General features: G+C 53.8%; 1 protein-coding gene across 3 annotated transcripts in view; it reads right to left on the bottom strand.

Annotated features, from left to right (window-relative positions):
• The window catches only part of KANSL1 (KAT8 regulatory NSL complex subunit 1), a 74,139-nt gene extending 61,068 nt beyond the window's left edge, over nt 1-13,071 (bottom strand). For 2 of the 3 annotated variants that reach the window (XM_077788354.1, XM_077788352.1), the window contains exon 1: nt 8,104-8,191. The gene's annotated coding sequence lies outside the window, so the exon portion shown is untranslated. Of the gene's footprint in view, nt 1-8,103; nt 8,192-12,913 lie in introns of those variants that run through there. The other variant, XM_077788353.1, reaches the window with a different exon arrangement.
• Between the last annotated feature and the right edge of the window lie 4,392 nt (nt 13,072-17,463).

Here is a 17,463-nt window from a genome sequence, read left to right on the forward strand (position 1 = left end):
CCCCACTCAGCAACAGCACGCTGCTGGCTGAGTGTCCTTCTAACTCGCTCTCCATAAAATCCAGTTAGGTGACACACACGGAGGAGACGGGGAAGGAAGAACACACCCCCAGAGGAACTGACTTTAAAAAGCTGCTGCAGCAGAAATATCGAGATGCAGGAGGTGGGTTCAGGCTTCCCAAGTCCCTGACTCACAGAACTTAGGGGACTCTGTCATTGACTTTATCCTTACTAAAAACAGATCTGCATGGCTGAAAGTTTAGGCCACACTCACTGAAAACGGCTTTTAGTCACCATTTGGGTCCATAAATAAAAACTGAACATGCCTATTCAGGGAAGAAAGAAAAAGAAATTTGCAGGGAACTTTCCACTTGTAACTAAGACACCCTTGGGAGAGGAGGGAGGAAGACTGTCAGAATAAAGACTTCCTCCACTCCAGCCTCCTTCCAAGACCTTCACTAGAGACACACACACTCGGAATGACTGGCCCTAACAGGTTCCCAGTTCTGCAGAAACATGTGGGTTTCCCTTCCAGCGGGAACTCTGGCTCAGGGCTCTCACCACAGCTACCACGAGACATCTACAGTGGCTTTGGAAACACCCAACTGCAACAAGGGCAGAAACTCCTCCCTTTGATGCTGAATGACTCCTCATGAACATAGCTGCACTGCACTGCAGCCAGTCAGGACTTCGCAGGAGATGCAGGCTGAAGTGAGTTAATTTGTAGGTCATCAACTTAAATTAACAGAAGTGGGAAACGGAAGCAAAACTTTGATACTGCTTTTTCCTCTGGGTTAGCAAACCCACTTGAAAACAGCAAATCCTCCTGCAAAGCTACTACAAACCTTGGCTCCACTTTCATTGAGTGGACAGCATTTAGAATACTTTGGAAGCTGGGAAAGCCTCCCCTAAGAATAAGGCTTTGTTCTAGCAGCTTAAAGATGACCTCCAAAAATTATTTGGTCTATTTTTTGTATTTTATTTAAGTCCTTATAAACTCTGTGTGCTGGACAGCACTGGCTTCTCTAATACTGAATTAGAGCTCAACTTTTATGAGCAACCCCTGGAAAAGACATTAAGGAACACTTGTAAGCATGTTCCCTCCCTCTGTTTATAAGCGTGGGTTGTTATTAAAGCTGTATTACACTTATCAGGAATTTCTTCCTAACAGGAAATTGGAGGGGAGAAGGAGTTAAGGCATCTTTGAGGAAGGAGAATAAAGGAAAAAAAAAAAGGTCACACAACGGAAAGGAAAGGTCATTCACACAGTCTGAGGAACTTTCAGAGCATTCTGCTAAGTCTCACAATAATTCCAAGAATTATCCCCAATCTATTGCCTGCTCCTGGGACCCAAACTGTGCTGGCAAGTTCTACTGAAACTGCTGTCACCCACCAGCATGAACACATCCATGTGAGCACCCCCAGGTCCCTCTTTTCGCAGTTTCCCCGCCAAGGGTCTTTCATTCCCAGCACTCAAGGTGACACACGCTGCTCTGGCACAAGCCCTGCTGACAGAGATCTGCCAGAGTGACTGGACACTGTCCCAGCTCCAGCAGCACAGCTCAGCCCCAGCCCAGCCTTCAGCAGCCAGGGCACAACCCCTGCGCTGGACTTGGCTTGGGAAGACCCAAGAGGAGCAGCCTCTGCAAGGCCAACCTGGTGTTTACGGCGTGTCTTAAGCTGATTCTGAATGAATGCTCTTCATTTTCCCTTCAGAAGTAGAGCACTGCCAGAGCACTTAGCAGTAATTAACAGAGCCAAGATGAAAGGCTGCAGCGAGCAGGTAAAACCAGGGTAACCGTAACTCGCCCATCTTCCCTCGGTCCCCAGGAGTGCACGGGAGGCCACCAGGCAGCAGAGCCACCAGGGCTCCTCAGGGGGCTTCACCACCAGCCCAGCCCCTGGAACAGTGGGAGCAGTGGGACACGGCCAGGGCAGCACTGGGAAGTCAGAGGGGCTAAGGAACACACCCAGTCACACTACACCCCGGAGCAGCACTGGGTCATGACACCCCTGAAAACAATCCCCTGGCCTGCTGACTTATTCAACACCCTCTGCTTCTAAAACCCAATTTTACAATCAGACATTGAAAGGAGAACCGGGTTTCCAAGCACATGATTTTGTGCAGTACCCCAGAAAATAAGCCCAAAACAAACACAGGAAGTTTTGGCTCTCTGAATTCTTTGTGGAAGGAATTTCTTGGGGAGAAAGCAGGCACCGTGCTTCCAGTGAGGGTCATGAGAAACACGGGGAGCTCCAAGCGCTGGACACAGGAGGCACATGTCTGAACTCACTCCAGTTTGCCCCTGGAAGGGCTGTCCGTGCTCTCCCACCAGCTGCTCTCCTCCCAGGCATCAGTCCCACCCTGGCACCCACCTGGATCCATGCCCTGTGCCCTCCATCCCTCCCTGCACTGCTTGGCCACACACATCTGCCTCACCCATTTATGTCCCTGGATTATGGCTTACCTCCCTGACATGATCCCAAATTCCTGCACTTCTGCACCCCAAAACCCCTTCACCCCAAGCTCTGTCCTCCCCAACGCCCATTTCCTGACAAACACAGAGGTGCTGTTAGAAGCAATAGAAGCAAAGTTACCCTGAAGGAAGTGAGTATTTTACCAATTCCCACTTCCCCTCTCCTCCCCCGCTACAAATCTACAGTGCAGCCAGCTCTGAGTCCGTGTGGTTACAAATATGTTTCAGTCAAAAAACCAAAACAAAGCACACAAAAAAATCCCCAAACTTGGTAAAATAAAATCCTTCTACACTTCATTTTACAAGTAAAACACATAATCTGTGCTAATCTCAGCAGGCAACAACACACAGCAACTCCCTGAGCCCTACAAATATTTTCCACATCCACAATGTCCATCTACCAAAATTACAATTGTATACAACAGATTCTCTACATGCCTTTTGTTATCACCTCTCAACGTTTTGTAGTTGTAAGACAAGTGTTTACCAATTTAGAAAGGGATTTACATGAGAAGCAACTCTCAAAGCTTTAATTAAGGAAACGTGACAGGCACGTACAGGACGATCACCTTATTGATAAGCCAGTTATCACGTGCAGACTGTGTGCTTGCAATGACCCACATTTCGGAAACACGCTTTTTAAAAAAATATTAATTAAAAAAACGTTAAGAACATACAGAAGAATCAGAGATTTTTACAACAGACACATGAGTACATTCCACAGCTATTAACACTACAGACTTGCACCTAATCTCTCAGGGGAAAGTAAGAATTTTAGTAGTAAGAACATACCAGAAGTATTACTGAGCTCCACTTTGGTTTGTTTCCAAAGAGAAGCCCTCAAGATTAAACAAAAAGCTGCTGTTTCCATGTCCACATGAGTGGCAGGGTCTGGTCAACTCTGAGACCTCCTTCTGCAAGAATAATTCTCTCTTACACCTGTGAACTCTCATTGGATAGAAATAAACCAAACCAATTGCATCATCTGAGGTAAAAGAGATTTCATCAATATGATGTCAGAAAGAAAAACAGAAGCCACAAAGCAAGATTAACTGTCATCACTGCCAAAAAAAATCTGGAAAAGTGAATAATTAAAAGCAAGAATGCCTTCACCTGGAAAATTAAGTGGAGGGAGATAAAAAAAGACATTGCTGTTAACCTACTCTTCAGAACAAAGCTGCAGTTTAGAGTCAAATCACAAGATATATGGTTCAAAAATAATAATGGGACATCTGCAGAAAGCAGCAGCCTGTCAGAGACAAAAAATAAAAAATAAAATAAAATTTTAGAAAGCTGTAATTGTGAAATCCAGGTCTCCCCCATCCAGTATCAGAAAGATTTTGTTTTTCTTTCACATAATCTGGGCAAGTTGCCCAGGAAATATGAAAAACTGAACTCAGGACTCAGGGAGCAAGTTAAACAAAAAACAGAATTGCCTTTTAATTTTAAAGACACATTTTCATTCACTAGGTACAGTCATACCCACCTTTGCTCAAAAGTACATAAGTGTTTCCAAAACTCTTAACACCCCCCTACCCCATAAAATGGCACCACCTTAATGCTTCATATTTTATACTCAGTATTTTAGAAGAAGGCAGTGGCTGTCCCTACAAAAAGTCCTTTGGAGTGCCCTGGGATAACTGGCCATGTCCTCAAGAGGAAATGGCAGCCCAGAGAGGAGCAGAGCGAAGTGCCCCACACCACCAGACCCCTGCCCAAGCTGGCAGACAAGTTTTAGGACTTTATTCGGACTGGAGTTCAGAGGTTGGATGCTCAGCTCCTGATCTGAGGAGAGAGCACAGCCCCCCACGAGCAACCAGAACACGGCGACAACAGCTCCAGAGCAGAGACACTCGTTTCGTCAAAGGCGATGTTCACTCACACATCACAGGTTCTTTTTCAGCCGTAATTACAGCCTGAGCTGGGCTTGCTCTTCCTCATTTAGTGCAAAGCAACCTTCCCATCACACCCTCTGTCGCTGCAGACCTTGACAGGAAGTTATAAAGATTTCAGAGAGATGTTTCCTAACGTTTGGGAGCTGAAAATTAGAAATCTTTAAGGTCCACCTTCTGCTAAGGCCTCTGAAGCAGCTCCCAGTACAGAAATATGTATTTCAATTAAACTTTTCTTTCCATCAAATCTGAAAAAAATAAGTTTGCAGCAAGAGATTAACTCAGGCACAGATGAGGATGAGGCCTGTTCAGGCTGACAGCTACCCCCATTTCCCCTCTTGAGATTCCATTTTGTTACCTTTCTCCCTCATTTTATCAGATAAACAGCACAGTTTCATCACTAAATTCAGATACTCAGTCAGATCTCCAGAATTAAGTCTTCCCAACTATTAACATCTCCCATTTCTCCACTTGTCTCACTCTCCAAACTCTGGTAGTCACCTGCTGGCTGCACCTCGTGGCAGGGGAGATCCAGACTGGTTCTCTAACTTTCTTTAAAAAACCTGAACAAGACCTTATCCAAACTCTCCTCTTCCAAAAACACAGCTCTGAACTCGGGCCGATGAGGACATGTGCAGGGTTTAATGGAATTATGTCTACTCAAGTTCTGCATCACCCAGACTCTTGTGATTTGGGTATGACAACTCCTGGCCCAGCTGAGAAAGAACAGAAAGCTTTTATTCCAATTTAAATGATTTGTCACAGAAAACTACATCCTCAAACATGCAGCTAAACTCCTGTTTACAGGGAAGGATTTTCAAACCGAGTCTTTGCTGCTTTTCATTCCAGATAGACATTGTATTCCTGGAAGTCATGAGCAGGGACATGGTATTTATAAAATGCAGCAACGGAAACGCTGCTTCTCAGATCACCTGCCACTGCAACTGCCCAGTGCTCAGAGCTCTTTTTAATGGAAGGATAAACACTGGGAAGAGAGGCAGGCATGCAGAACTTACTCATTATTTGGTCTCATCACTGTGTGATTCACCTGAGACCCTTCCAGGAATTAAATTCCCATTTAGGCCTAAGTTGACCCACCTGTTTCTCTCACAGTCCAGTAAAAAAAAAAAAAAAAAAAACTAACAGAAAAATGCAAAATCAGGTGCTGTTTGGGTTCAGGCTGAGATACCACTGACCTACTTTAAAAAAATGGTCCCAGAAAAAAGCAATTTTCCAGTAGAGGAAAATGGAATGGAAGGGGCTGGGGGAAAGGCCCAGAAATAAAAATATGTACTGCTTGCCCTTCCTCCCACTCCCCAAGCTTTACCCTTTCCCTTGGGCTGGACCTGGGAATCCTCAGGCCTTATCTTTACCTCGCTGTCCACTGAGTCTCATCCTCTCTGGAAAAGCCTTTTGAGGTTCCTGAGGACAGGCAGCAAGTGAAGCCCGAGCAGGGAAGGGTGGAGTGCTGAACTCCAGAGACAGTCTTTGTTCCAGGCGTTCATTAGATAATGGCAGTGGCCTTCACCAAAACACGAGTTATAAACAGGGCAAAAGGAAGTGACTTTGGTCACAGCACCGCTCAGTTTTCACCCCTGCCTTGCATGATGTCACACTCTCACCAGCTCTCCGGTTACCGGATGATCTGCGAGACCAAATGGGACTGAAATACAGCATTAAAAAAAAATAAATTAAAGGCAAAAGAGGGGAAAAAAGGCGTAAGAGAAAGCCACAGCCACATCTGCCTGGTCATCTGCTGCTTTATCACCTCTGACGAGGGAACACAAGTCATTCCTCATTGCTAAATCATTACAAATCAGCTATAACAGTACCACAACCAAGTTCCACAATTAACTGCTCCTGCAGCATATCAATCCATTAAGCCCCACACAGCTGTGCTACCTTGGCAGTGCGGCTACAGGGAAAAAAACACCGTCCCCATCCCCGCCGCGCCAAAGCCAGGCCGGGGGCGGGCGGGGAACCGGGCAGGGGAACCAGGGGAGAACCGGGCAGGGGAACCAGGGGAGAACCGGGCAGGGGAACCAGGGGAGAACCGGGCAGGGGAACCAGGGGAGAACCGGGCAGGGGAACCGGGCAACGGAACCGGGCTCCAGGTGGCCCGGGGCTCCCCCGGCTCTCCCCGCTGCCCTGGCCCCTCCGCCGATTTAAAACGCTGCTGACTTCTCAATTAAAGAAAAAATATATAATCAGCTTGACGAGCGTCGCTGTTCCCGTGCCAGAATGGAAATCCAAGAGGATACGCTAAAGCAGGGAAGAGCATCAGAGGTTCCTCCATGAAAACAAAGGCTATAAAAAGGACAAATATGGTTTTAAAGAGAAAACGTCTGTATTGCAGACAGATCCCTGGACTGCCAGCCCCGGCAGAGGTTCAGAGGCACACACAGCCACACTCACACCTCAGCCAGACCCAGAATGTTTTATCCCCCCAGCGAGTCCTGCCCGACTTCCCACCCCAGAATCGGGCTTCTTCCTCACCTTATTTTCACAGGCACAAAGCACCCTGTACACAACACATGACATGATGTAACCACCAACGCGGCCGTGGCCCAAACCAGTTCAAAATATAATGGTCAGTCAAAACAAATAAAAAACCTGCAGTTCCTCCCATATCCTGACCGGTTTCATGGAAAACTACAGTTTGTCATTCAAGTGCATTTTACATAACAGGGAATATAATCTATGGAGTGCCTGCCTTCTGCTCCACCTGGACACAAATTCAAGGAGAGGAGAGATGACACCTCGGTTTGGAAGGTGGGTCTGATTTTTGGGGGGAAAATAAGTTTAGTTCCCAATATATTTAGCTGCTTTATTTTTCCTCCTACATAACCCCCACTTATACCGAAAATGATGGAAATTTCTCCGTAACCAAGCGCTGGAAGATGCTGATCCCGTGATGGAAGTAAACACACGTAAGGATCACGGAAAGCATTTCAGGATAGCTGGACCCTTCCAGCTTGTTTTGGGGAAAATAATCCGGGATCGGCAGGGCCAGCTCGAAATAAATAAAATACAAAATATGCGTCTGGAAAGTAAATAGAGGGAAATGGTTTTGGAGCTGGAAGCCACCTGGAAAAAGACGCTATTGTGCACGCCGGGAGCAGGGAGACCGCCCGGTGACACGGCTCCCGCCGGTGACAGCCCACCGGGATTACCGGCACCGCTCCGCTCCTATTTTCCAGGCGGATTTGGGGCCGCGGGACCTGCTCCCTCCACGCGTTTTGCAAGCTTTGAGGTTATGCAATTTAATTTTTTTTCTGTTTACTTTTAAAACTTCGCGTGTGCCCCCCCACCGCAGCCCCCCTTTCCCACCAGGTTAGGGAACGGTGGCCCCCCTCCCTCCCTCCCGTCCGTCCCGTCCCCTCCCCGGGGGCAGCGGCCACGTGAGAGGCCCCGGCCCGACCCTGCGGGACCCCCGGGGCCGGAATTTCGATGTGGAGCGGCGCCGCCGCCCCCCGCCCGCGGCGAACCCCCCCCGCCCCGGGGAGACGCAGCACCGGGGGCGGCGGGCGGGGGGGGGGGGGTGCGGGGCGGCTCTCCTGCCGCGACCCCCGCACTTCCCGCCGCACCGGGGAGGGGGAGGGCAGGCTCGGGGGGGCTCGGAGAAGTTGGGGCGCGGCGGCGGCGGGGCCCGGCGGGCGCGGCGGCTCTAACAAAGGGGCGGCGGGGGAGGCGCGGCGGGCGCGGGGCGGCGGGCGCGGGGCGAGCGGCACCTACCACGTGACGAGCGGCGAGCGCGGTCCGGGCGGGCTCGGCCGCGGCGAAACGGGCGCAGTTCGCAAACAAACCGGGCGGGCCCCCCCGGGACGAGCGGCGGCAGCCGCGGCGCCGCCACCCCCGGCGCCCCCCCCGCCCGCCCCGGCGGAACGGGGGATGGGCTCGCCCGTGTCCCTCGGCGGCCGCAGCGCTGGGGGTGGGGGGGGAGGGGGGGAGCGGGGCCCCCCCGCCCCCGGGTCGGAGCGCTGGGGCGGAGCGGGCGCTGCGGCGCTTCTCGTCGGCGCGCCCGGTCCCCCCCTGCTCCGGGCGAGCGCGGCGGCGGCGCGGCTCGAAAATGGCGGCCGGGCTCCTTCCCTGCCCTCCCCCTCCCGTCAGCCGGAGAATGCACCGGGGGGAAGGAGGAGGAGGACGGCGAGGAGGCGGGGGGGCGGGGGGCGCCGCCGCAGCGCCCCCGGCGGCCGCGCCGCGCAGCGCAACCCGCGCCCTCCCGCAGCCGGGGGGCCCCGCCGAGCGCCCGCCGCGGCCGCGCGGAGGAGCTGCAGTGCGGGAGGGGAGGGGAACGGGAGGGGAGGGAGGGGAGAGGGAGGGGAGAGGGAGGGCGGGCACCGGCACCGCCGCCGGGGAAGGGGAGGGAGGGGCGGGCCCTCCGCCTTTTGTCCGCCCGCCGCGGCCCCGCCGCTGCCGGACGCCGCCAGGGGGAGCCCGCGGCGGCGCGCGGGGCACGCCGGGAGTTGTAGTCCGCCCGCCCCCGCGGCCGGGACGCGCAGGACGCGGCGCTGCGGGAGCGGCGCTGCTTTAACCGATTCCTGCCCAAAATGTGCGGCACTGCCCGCTCTGCCACCGCAAGCTCCCGGGAAACACAAGAAAACCCCCAACTCTCGCGGTTTAAGCGTTTCCCCGCCATACTGCACGTCACGCTCTCCCACCCGCAGCCCCGGAGCTCGCTGCGCGGTCCCAGCTGGAAAGCTGCCCGCAGCCCCAGCCGGGCTCCGCGCCGGCTCCCGCGGCCCGGGCTGCGGGCTCCGGGGACACGCAGGGCCGGCAGCCCGGCAGCGGGGCTCCTGCCCCGGCCCCTCCTGGCCAGCTCCGCCACTCGGGCCAGGCCGGCGGCACCGAAGCATTCCATGGGGAGCGCAGAAACCGCTTCACCTCTCTGACCTTCAGCCCGGCCGCTTGCAGGCGGGTGACGCTGACTGTGCCCAGCACAGAGCCCGGCACGCCCGGCGTGCCACAAACCCGCTGGAAATTCCTGCAGCGAAGGCTCTTCCCTGCTCTGCTGCCTCCACAGCAGGAACGCAGCTCTGGCAAGAAAAAAGTGCTTTATACCATGGTTTGCCTGCAAAGGGAAGGAGCTACAGCAGTGCCAGCTGTGCTCACCGAGAGAACCGGCCCCGGGGAGCTGTGCTGAGCGAAAACAAAACCTGTCCTGCTCGACTGCAGAGCTAGGTAAGGAGGAATCCTCTTTCCAGAACTGGATTATGCAGCACACACAAGTTTATTATTTCCTCCTCGTGATCCAAGTCCCAGCACCACACATGGCGGTTCAATACCACAAAAGCAACTGCAAAATACCCAGAGCTGGGAGGGATCAGAGTCCACTCCTGGCCCTGCACAGGAATCCCACCACGTGCCTCAGTAATGCATCCCTCCTCTAAAAACCATTTGGAGATACAGAGTCAATGCACTACTGTTACTCTTTAAAATCCAGTATATTGCTCAACAAACCACACCATGGCACTCTCATTACAGCTGGGTTTTCTGGGCCGGGAAATTCACATTTCATCATTTCTCTAAGGGCAGCCAGAGCCACCCCAGAGGTCTCTGCTGACCAACAATGTTCAAAACGCAGCTTATACCCAAGTGTTTTTCCAAGAAAAATATTCACCTAAGGACAGCAGTGAGACCAATGCAGGGTTTTTATGCCCTAGCAGGGAACTGCAGACAACCAGCTCCACTCCTGGGCTGTCCCTTGCAGTCCCAGCTGTCTCCTCAGTGCTGGTCACTCCCCAGGCTCAGCACTCTCATGCAGTACCTTAAGAAAATGGGTGTTGAGACCTTGAACGTGGGTTTAAGTCAGTGATGGAACAGTGGCAAGGAGGACAGCCGGGCAGTGTGTTATCAGCACCCCACGTCCAGCACCCAGCGGGGTCACACAGTGAACACTAGCTATTCTTAAGGGTAACAAAAATACCTTTTCTGAAAGACAACAGCATGAGGAACTCAGCAGCTGCACACTCTGTCCTGATCTCCTCGCCCCGCTTAGAGAGAATTTTAGGGACACAGGACCCTACGATGGCGTGCGAACCTCTGGTGTTATTGGTTTTTTTAATCTACCTTGAATTAGGGCTCAGCTAAAAAGCAGAAGTAGCAACAAATGTGGTTTTATACTGGAACAGAAGAGTGAGGACAATCTGTTGTGGAGGAAGTTAAAAGAAATTCCTGTGCAATAAAGCTTCTGATCTTTTGTTCACTGTGCAGTGCAGGACTTTCTGCTGAGGCACAGACCAAGAGCCCAGATTCCAGCTTGACATTCCAGTACAGGTCTGGATCTTCCTGCAGCACAGACACAGCTGCAGCTTCCATCGTCCAGCCTGACCTGGAGATGAGTAGCAGAAATTGCTGTGCAGTGTAAAATTACACATGTACCTTCTATGGTCCTGCCAGTCTGTTTCCCACTCAAAACTGTGCTACAACTGGTCACCTGGCCACTCCAGGGCCAGCCACCTACCTGTCCCTCACACAGGATGTTCCTGATCTGGAGATGCCCCCATGAACAAGAGCAGCTCTCCCCAGTGAAGCCCCATTTTTACATCCTTCGAACTGTCCTGTTCTGCCAAGCATCCAGAACACCCAAAACACAATATCTGGTGAGGGCTGTGTACCCAGCTATGCACACCTAATTGTTACCTCATCTTTCCACCTATTAATCCTCCTCACTTCCTCTGATTGGACCTGCCTCAGAAATTTAATAGTCTCTATACAGTAACTATATGCATATCAGTACATAAAATAACTCTTAAGTGTTATTATTTATGACTTTTGAGCCTAAACCCATGCTATTTCTGTTTGGGAAACATCCTGAATGTGGGAAAAATGGATGGCCACTAAAAAACACAACAACAAGACTCTACCTGCTCTTAATACCAATACTTCCTATCACAAGTCCAGCATGGGAGAATCGGAGCCCAGGCAACCACAGGGGAATGGCAATGGGGCGGAGAAGGCAGCGAGTCCCCGTTGTGTGAGCAGGGCACAGGCAGAGCTGGAGCAGCACATCCCCTGGGAAGGAGCAGGCAGGGCTTCCTGCTCCTCTGCTCCCACAGACCTCCTGCCCCTCTGAGGAGGCTTCACAGAACTCAAGGGCTGGAACGGAGCTGGTCTCTCCTGTGACAGTAAAGCACTGCAAACTGTGGCAATAGAACACTGCAAACTGTGACAGTAAAACACTGCAGACTGTGGCAATGCCAGGTGCCAGGAGCTTGAGCACAAGTGGGGGTCACAGTGAGAAAGGCCCTCAGACAGATCCTAGCAGAGCAGTAAAGCAATTCAACTTGTGACACGCTCAACACACTCCAAAAATCAAGGTCCAGCAAGATCTGCCCTCCAGAAGCAAACACCCCTCAGCAGCAGAGCTGCCGAGGGATGTGGTGGCCGGACACGCCGAGTGCCCCAGCAGCACACGCAGGCACTGCTCCTTCTCCCAGCTCCTGCCAGCTCACGGGAGGCACAGAGGATCCAGGGCACCCTCCCGGGGCCCTTCCTGCCAAAACCCACAACAGGGAGATTTAATTCCACTTTTAAAGCCCATAAAACAACTCAGTGTTATTCCGTGTACAAAGAGCAAGAGCTTTGCTGCTGTGTTGGCCGACTGAAGATCAGATACCACAGCAGATTTGGGTAGGGTCAGTGTGAACGGATTGAAATAAGATTTTTGGTTTTCCCATTACAAGAGAATTTGTCTAAATTCAGCCTCAATAATTGGCCTAAAGTCAGGCTGCTTTGACTTGTAGATTTATGAAAAGAGGGAAATATCCTTCCCTTTAGCACTTCTCTTCAGGTTTTATTCAGCTGCACAGAGCTCAATTCCTGTACCTGAGTGTTTAGGACACATTTGTAATGTGCAATAACATCGGCAAGGCAAGAGGCCAATTTTCTGAAGAAGCACCAGCAAAGCCTCGCCAGGCTCCACTCTGGACCCAGGAGCACCACGGCTGCTTCACACACCGGGAAACCAGAGAAACAGAAATGTGAGCAGGAAACTCCAGCTTTAGACCTTTGGTTTCCACAGGACAAAGCCCCTCTGACAGGTGTACACAAAACTCTTTTGATACTATAAATACATACATAAACCAGATCAAATCAGGAAGTATAAAGGACCTTAGAGTGTAAACCTGGGGTTTAAGGATGAAAACAATAAAGAGAGGGGAAAAAAAAGCAGGAGATCTTTCTTTTTCTGGGCAAGTCATGCCTTGATGTCTCGATGCTGCGGCACACAAGGACAGGTAACACCTGAAAATACACACACATGCTCCTGAGAGGAGCCTCCACATCTCTTCACTACAGGCACTGGAATGGCTTTGGAGAGAGAAGCACCCTGTGCACGCACAGGATGAATCCACACTTCCAGCCATCATACCAAACCTCCATTTTAAAGTTGTGCATCAGCCAAGAAACTACGTGCAGGGCTCCAGCGTCACCCTGCAGGGTCAGGAGCCCAGGCAGCACCCGGCAGGGCAGCTGGGCACACCGAGCGGGCCGGCGCCGGGAGCGGAGCCCCGGGCAGCCGGGGAGCGGGGCAGGCGGGACGTACCTTGCTGGGCATCCTGGCCAGGCCCATCCTCGCTCACACCTGCGCTCCAGGTGGGCAGCCCGGGACGGCCTCCGGATCCTTCCAGCCGCCGCCGGCGGGATGCAAGTTTCTTACCGATTTACTCGAGGAGGTGGGGAAGTGCGGGAGCTGGGGACAGAGAGGGCTGTCACAAGGGGCCCGCCGCCCCCTCCCGCCGTCAGCTCCATCCCGCCGCGGGCTCGGGCCGGGCCCGGCAGCGCTCGGGGCGCGGGCCCGGGGCCGCCGCCACCCCCGATCCTTCCAGAAGCCCCCCGGGCCCGGCCTCGCTTCCCCGGGCTAAAATGGAGGCGCGGGGCGGGCGGGGGGACCCCGCTCCGCTCGGAGCCGACCGGGCCCGGTCCCGCGGGGCAGCGCGGCGGGGCGGAGCGCTCCCGGCGCCCCGGGCCCGCCGCGACCCTGCCCGCGACCCCCGGCTCCCGGGCGGGAGCAGCCGCCCGCCCCTCCCGGCCCCGCCGCGGCCCGGCCCCCGCAGCCAAGTCGCGGGACGGCGGGGCCGGGGCGGGGCCGGGGCGGGGCCGGGGCCGCGACCCCCGGGCCGTGCGCGCCCCCGGCCCGCGGCCGCCGCGCGCCCCCCGCCCGCTCCTACCTGCGCCGCTCCGCCGCCTTCAAGCGGGCACCTTCCGCCCTCCCCCGCGCCCATTGGCTGCGCGCGGGGCATGGGCGCGCCCCATTGGCTGCGGCCGCGTCAATCAGCGCGGGGGGCGGGGCGGGCGGTGATTGATGCGGTGCCGCCGCTCGGCCCCTGCCCCGCGCCCCCCCCGCCCGCGCCCCCCGGGCCACCGGCCCCGGGCCCGGCCCCCACGGGCGGACCCGGGCGCGCCACCCCGCCCGGGGCGGCCGCGGGTCCGGCCAGGCCGCGGGAGCACCGGGCGGGGGGACACGGGGAGCCGGTGTCCCGCGGGTGGCACCGGGGCGGGAGCCGGGGGGCGCGGGTCCCGCAGCGGGGAGGGACCGGCCGGGGGCCCGGGAGGCCCCGCCGGGACGGCGAGCCCCGGCACGGGTGGCGAGGGCTGCGGTCCCGCCGGGCCCTGGCCGCGGGTGGCACCGGGCCCGTGTCCCTGTCCCACGGGGCAGCGGGGCCGTGGCACCGCTCGCCCTGTCCCCGAGGCACGGGACGCCCCCCGGTCCCCGGTGACCCCGGGGCCGTCGCACTGCCATCTCCTCTAGACACAGAAAACTCCCCAATGGCTGCTCCTGAGCGCTGCTGTGGGCACAGCCCTCCAGCTGCTGCCACTCTTGCCTTTTCAATTCGTCTTTTAGTTTTTATCCAGTCACGGGCCAGGTATAACTCCAATAAAAGACTTGATCCATGTCCCACAGGCCAAAATGCAGGTGAGCTCCTTCACTGCTCACTCTTGGGACAGCAGGGCTGGGAGAGGATCATGGAATCCTGGAATGGTTTGGCTGGGAAGGGACCTCGGAGCCCATCCAGCGCCACCCTGCCATGGCAGGGACACCTTCCACTGGCCCAGGCTGCTCCAAACCCATCCAGCCTGGCCTGGGACATTCCAGGGATCCAGGGGCTGCTCTGGGCACCTGTGCCAGGGCCTTGCCAAACTCTGAGTAAAGAATTTCCTCCTAATATCTAATCTAATTCTCTCCCAGGTTGAAGTGGTTCCCCTTCTTGTTCTATCTACCTGTGTACAAGGTTACTCTCCCTCTTTTTTTCTAAGCCCCATTCAGGACTGGAAGGAAGTTTGAGATGCTCCAAACACACTCTCAAAGTGTGTTTGGATCCTGATCCACACAGAGCAGCTGCAGTCACTGTCCTTGCTCTCCCTTCCTCAGGGAACATGAAACAACCTGGTTGTTTTTCCTGGTTATCCAGGAAAATCCAGACTATGACCTTATTCTCAGGTGACAAAGTCTAAAAGCACTGGGATCCCTGCCTTAGAAAAAAACAGTTCTGCTCCACTAGAAATAAAAAGCAGTTTGTGCTCGTGGATCAGCTCTCACTCAAACAAAGTCACAGACTTGGGCAGAGGGACAGAAAATAAGATGTTGCAGCAACAGTTAGTGACCAAGAGAACGAGTGCAAACCTCAGTGAGATGTAGGTGCTCCTAAACAGCTCCTGGTGCCACCACACAGAGCCCAGCTGCATCAGCCAGCCCCAGCCCACACCAGAGGCTGCAGTGGGGCACAGAACAGCTCGGCTCTTGTTGTGGGGTGGGCACTCAGTGACCCCAGACAGGAACAAATGGCCAGGACCATCAGGACATGGGAGAAAACGGGGGAGCAGCTGGAACGGGTTCATCTCAGTGCTGCTTGTACTGAGCACTGTACACCAAACTCAGCTCTCAGAAATGACTGGATTAGGTTGGGCAAAATGAGCAATAAAAGGTTCAATCCAAGATGCCTACATGCAGCAGGAGGAATTTCTGCTTTTCCTCCAGGTCTGGAACAGTAAGAGACTGTGATAATTAATTTCTCTGCTGAGCAACAACAGCTGCAGCCACAGGGTGGGGACTTGCTACAGAAGGCAGGAAAAAAAGAAAATAACACTAACCTGCTCCATACCCAAGAGCTTTTTGCATCTCTTGCTGCAGGATGGAAAGTGAGGATGAGCAGCAACTTCTCTGGGCAGCCTGTGCCAGGGCCTCACCAGGAAGGATTTCTCCCCAGTATCCCGTTCATTCCTGCCCTCGGGCAGCAGATGGACACATGGCAGGAGCCATTCCCTGTGTCCTGTCCCTCCATCCTTGTCCCCAGTCCCTCTCCAGCTCTCCTGGAGCCCCTTCAGGCCCTGCAGGGGCTCTGAGCTCTCCCTGGAGCTTCTCCTCTCCAGGAGAGCCCCCCCAGCTCTCCCAGCCTGGCTCCAGAGGGGCTCCAGCCCCGGAGCAGCCCCGGGGCTCCTCTGGACCTGCTGCAGCAGCTCCAGGTCCCTACACCCATTTCACACCCACATCACACCCCCCACCTCACCCAAAATTCCAGCCAGGACCCTGCAGCCCACGTGGAAGGCTGTGGGAGATTTACAGGTGACACGTGGAGGCTCAGGTAGCACAGGACAGAAAAGAGCCCTGTGCACCCCAAGGTGCCCTTAAACCTTTCCCAACCTCTGTGGCTCGCCCAGCTTCTGAAGGACAAATCCCACCCCTGACCCAAAGCACCTGGGGCTAAGCCTGCTTTTAAAAGTAATTTATTTGGATTTTCCACATCCTTTCATGAATTGCAAATATATTAACAGAAAAGAATTTTTTCCCCCTAGGACTGTACAATTTTTGAAATTAAAAAAAAATCAAGAAAAGCAAAAAAAAAAAAAAAAAAAAAAAAAATCAAGGACAAATTACATTGTTTCAATGCAAATAGTAACACCACACCCACGCTTTGCATTCCTCCAGTTTTGTTGTAAGAAAGTGACAGTTCATTAATTCTCTTCAGTGAACACTTGCTCACCTGCCTGCCAGTGCCTCCATGCTCAGCCTCTTCCTCTCTGTACCTCCTCAAAGAGCCAAATTTTAGTCCTTCAATACTAATTTTGTGTCTTTCCTTAGAATGTAAAAGCAGCGAGGGCTAAATGCAACCCTGGATTCTTGGGAAAAAAAGAAAATGCCTTTAAGGTAGGATGAACATACAAAGCCAGGAATGTTTTTACGTATTAGATCTTCCAAATAGCACAAAACATCCTTTGAACATCCCAGCTCAATTAAGAGCTTTTTCCAAGGGGTTGAACTGCAGTAAGCAGTTTTCAGGGAAGAAATAAAAAGGAAAAAGGGCCCCACAATTCCTGGGTCTCTGGTCCCCACATGAACAACATTCATTATGGAAAAGTAAATAGCACCTGCTTCCTCCTGCTTTTTGTTTAGAAAATATGCTGGGAAGAGAAAGGAAGCCAATTAACAGGGTAATTATTCCACAAGTGCTGCCCGCAGACCCTAGCTGGAGGTGCTGTCGGACTCCTCTGGTGAGGGATGTGGGGCCCTGGAGCAGCAGAGCAGGAGAGGCCGGGGCGCAGAGCCGAGCCCGGCCCCACGAAGGCTCCGGGCCCCAGGAAGGCTCCGGGCCCCACGAAGGCTCCGGGTCCCAGGGAAGGCTCCGGGTCCCAGGAAGGCTCAGGAGGGGCAGCACCCGGGGCTGCCCCAGCGCCGGGAGATCCCCGGTGAGATCCCCGCTCCACCATCAACAACCCATCAGCCCTCCAGACCCAGCTGATCCAAAGTGCAGGGCACGTTTAACCTCTTTTAATGCCTCAGATTTTAGAGGGGTTTTTCCACCCTAGGAGGGGAATTGAAGCCTATTCTTCACCGCCCATCCTCCTGCTTCAAAAAAACCCACCGAACCATGGAATTCTACTTTTCCTCAGAACTCGGGGATGATTTTTCAAAGGATAAAGGTGTCCATGTGGCTCTTGACCAGAGAGAAGCTGGGACAGAAGAGGTGCCAAGTGGACAAGGACAGAATTCAAAAGAAATTGAAGTGTAAAGGAAACTAAGAGACACCTAAAAACCAGTAGATTTAAAAAAAGAAAAAAAACATTAAGACTGATCACAACAAATACGGTGCTGTGAAA

Source organism: Lonchura striata, chromosome 25 (genome assembly GCF_046129695.1).
Source record: "Lonchura striata isolate bLonStr1 chromosome 25, bLonStr1.mat, whole genome shotgun sequence".
NCBI lineage: Eukaryota > Metazoa > Chordata > Aves > Passeriformes > Estrildidae > Lonchura > Lonchura striata.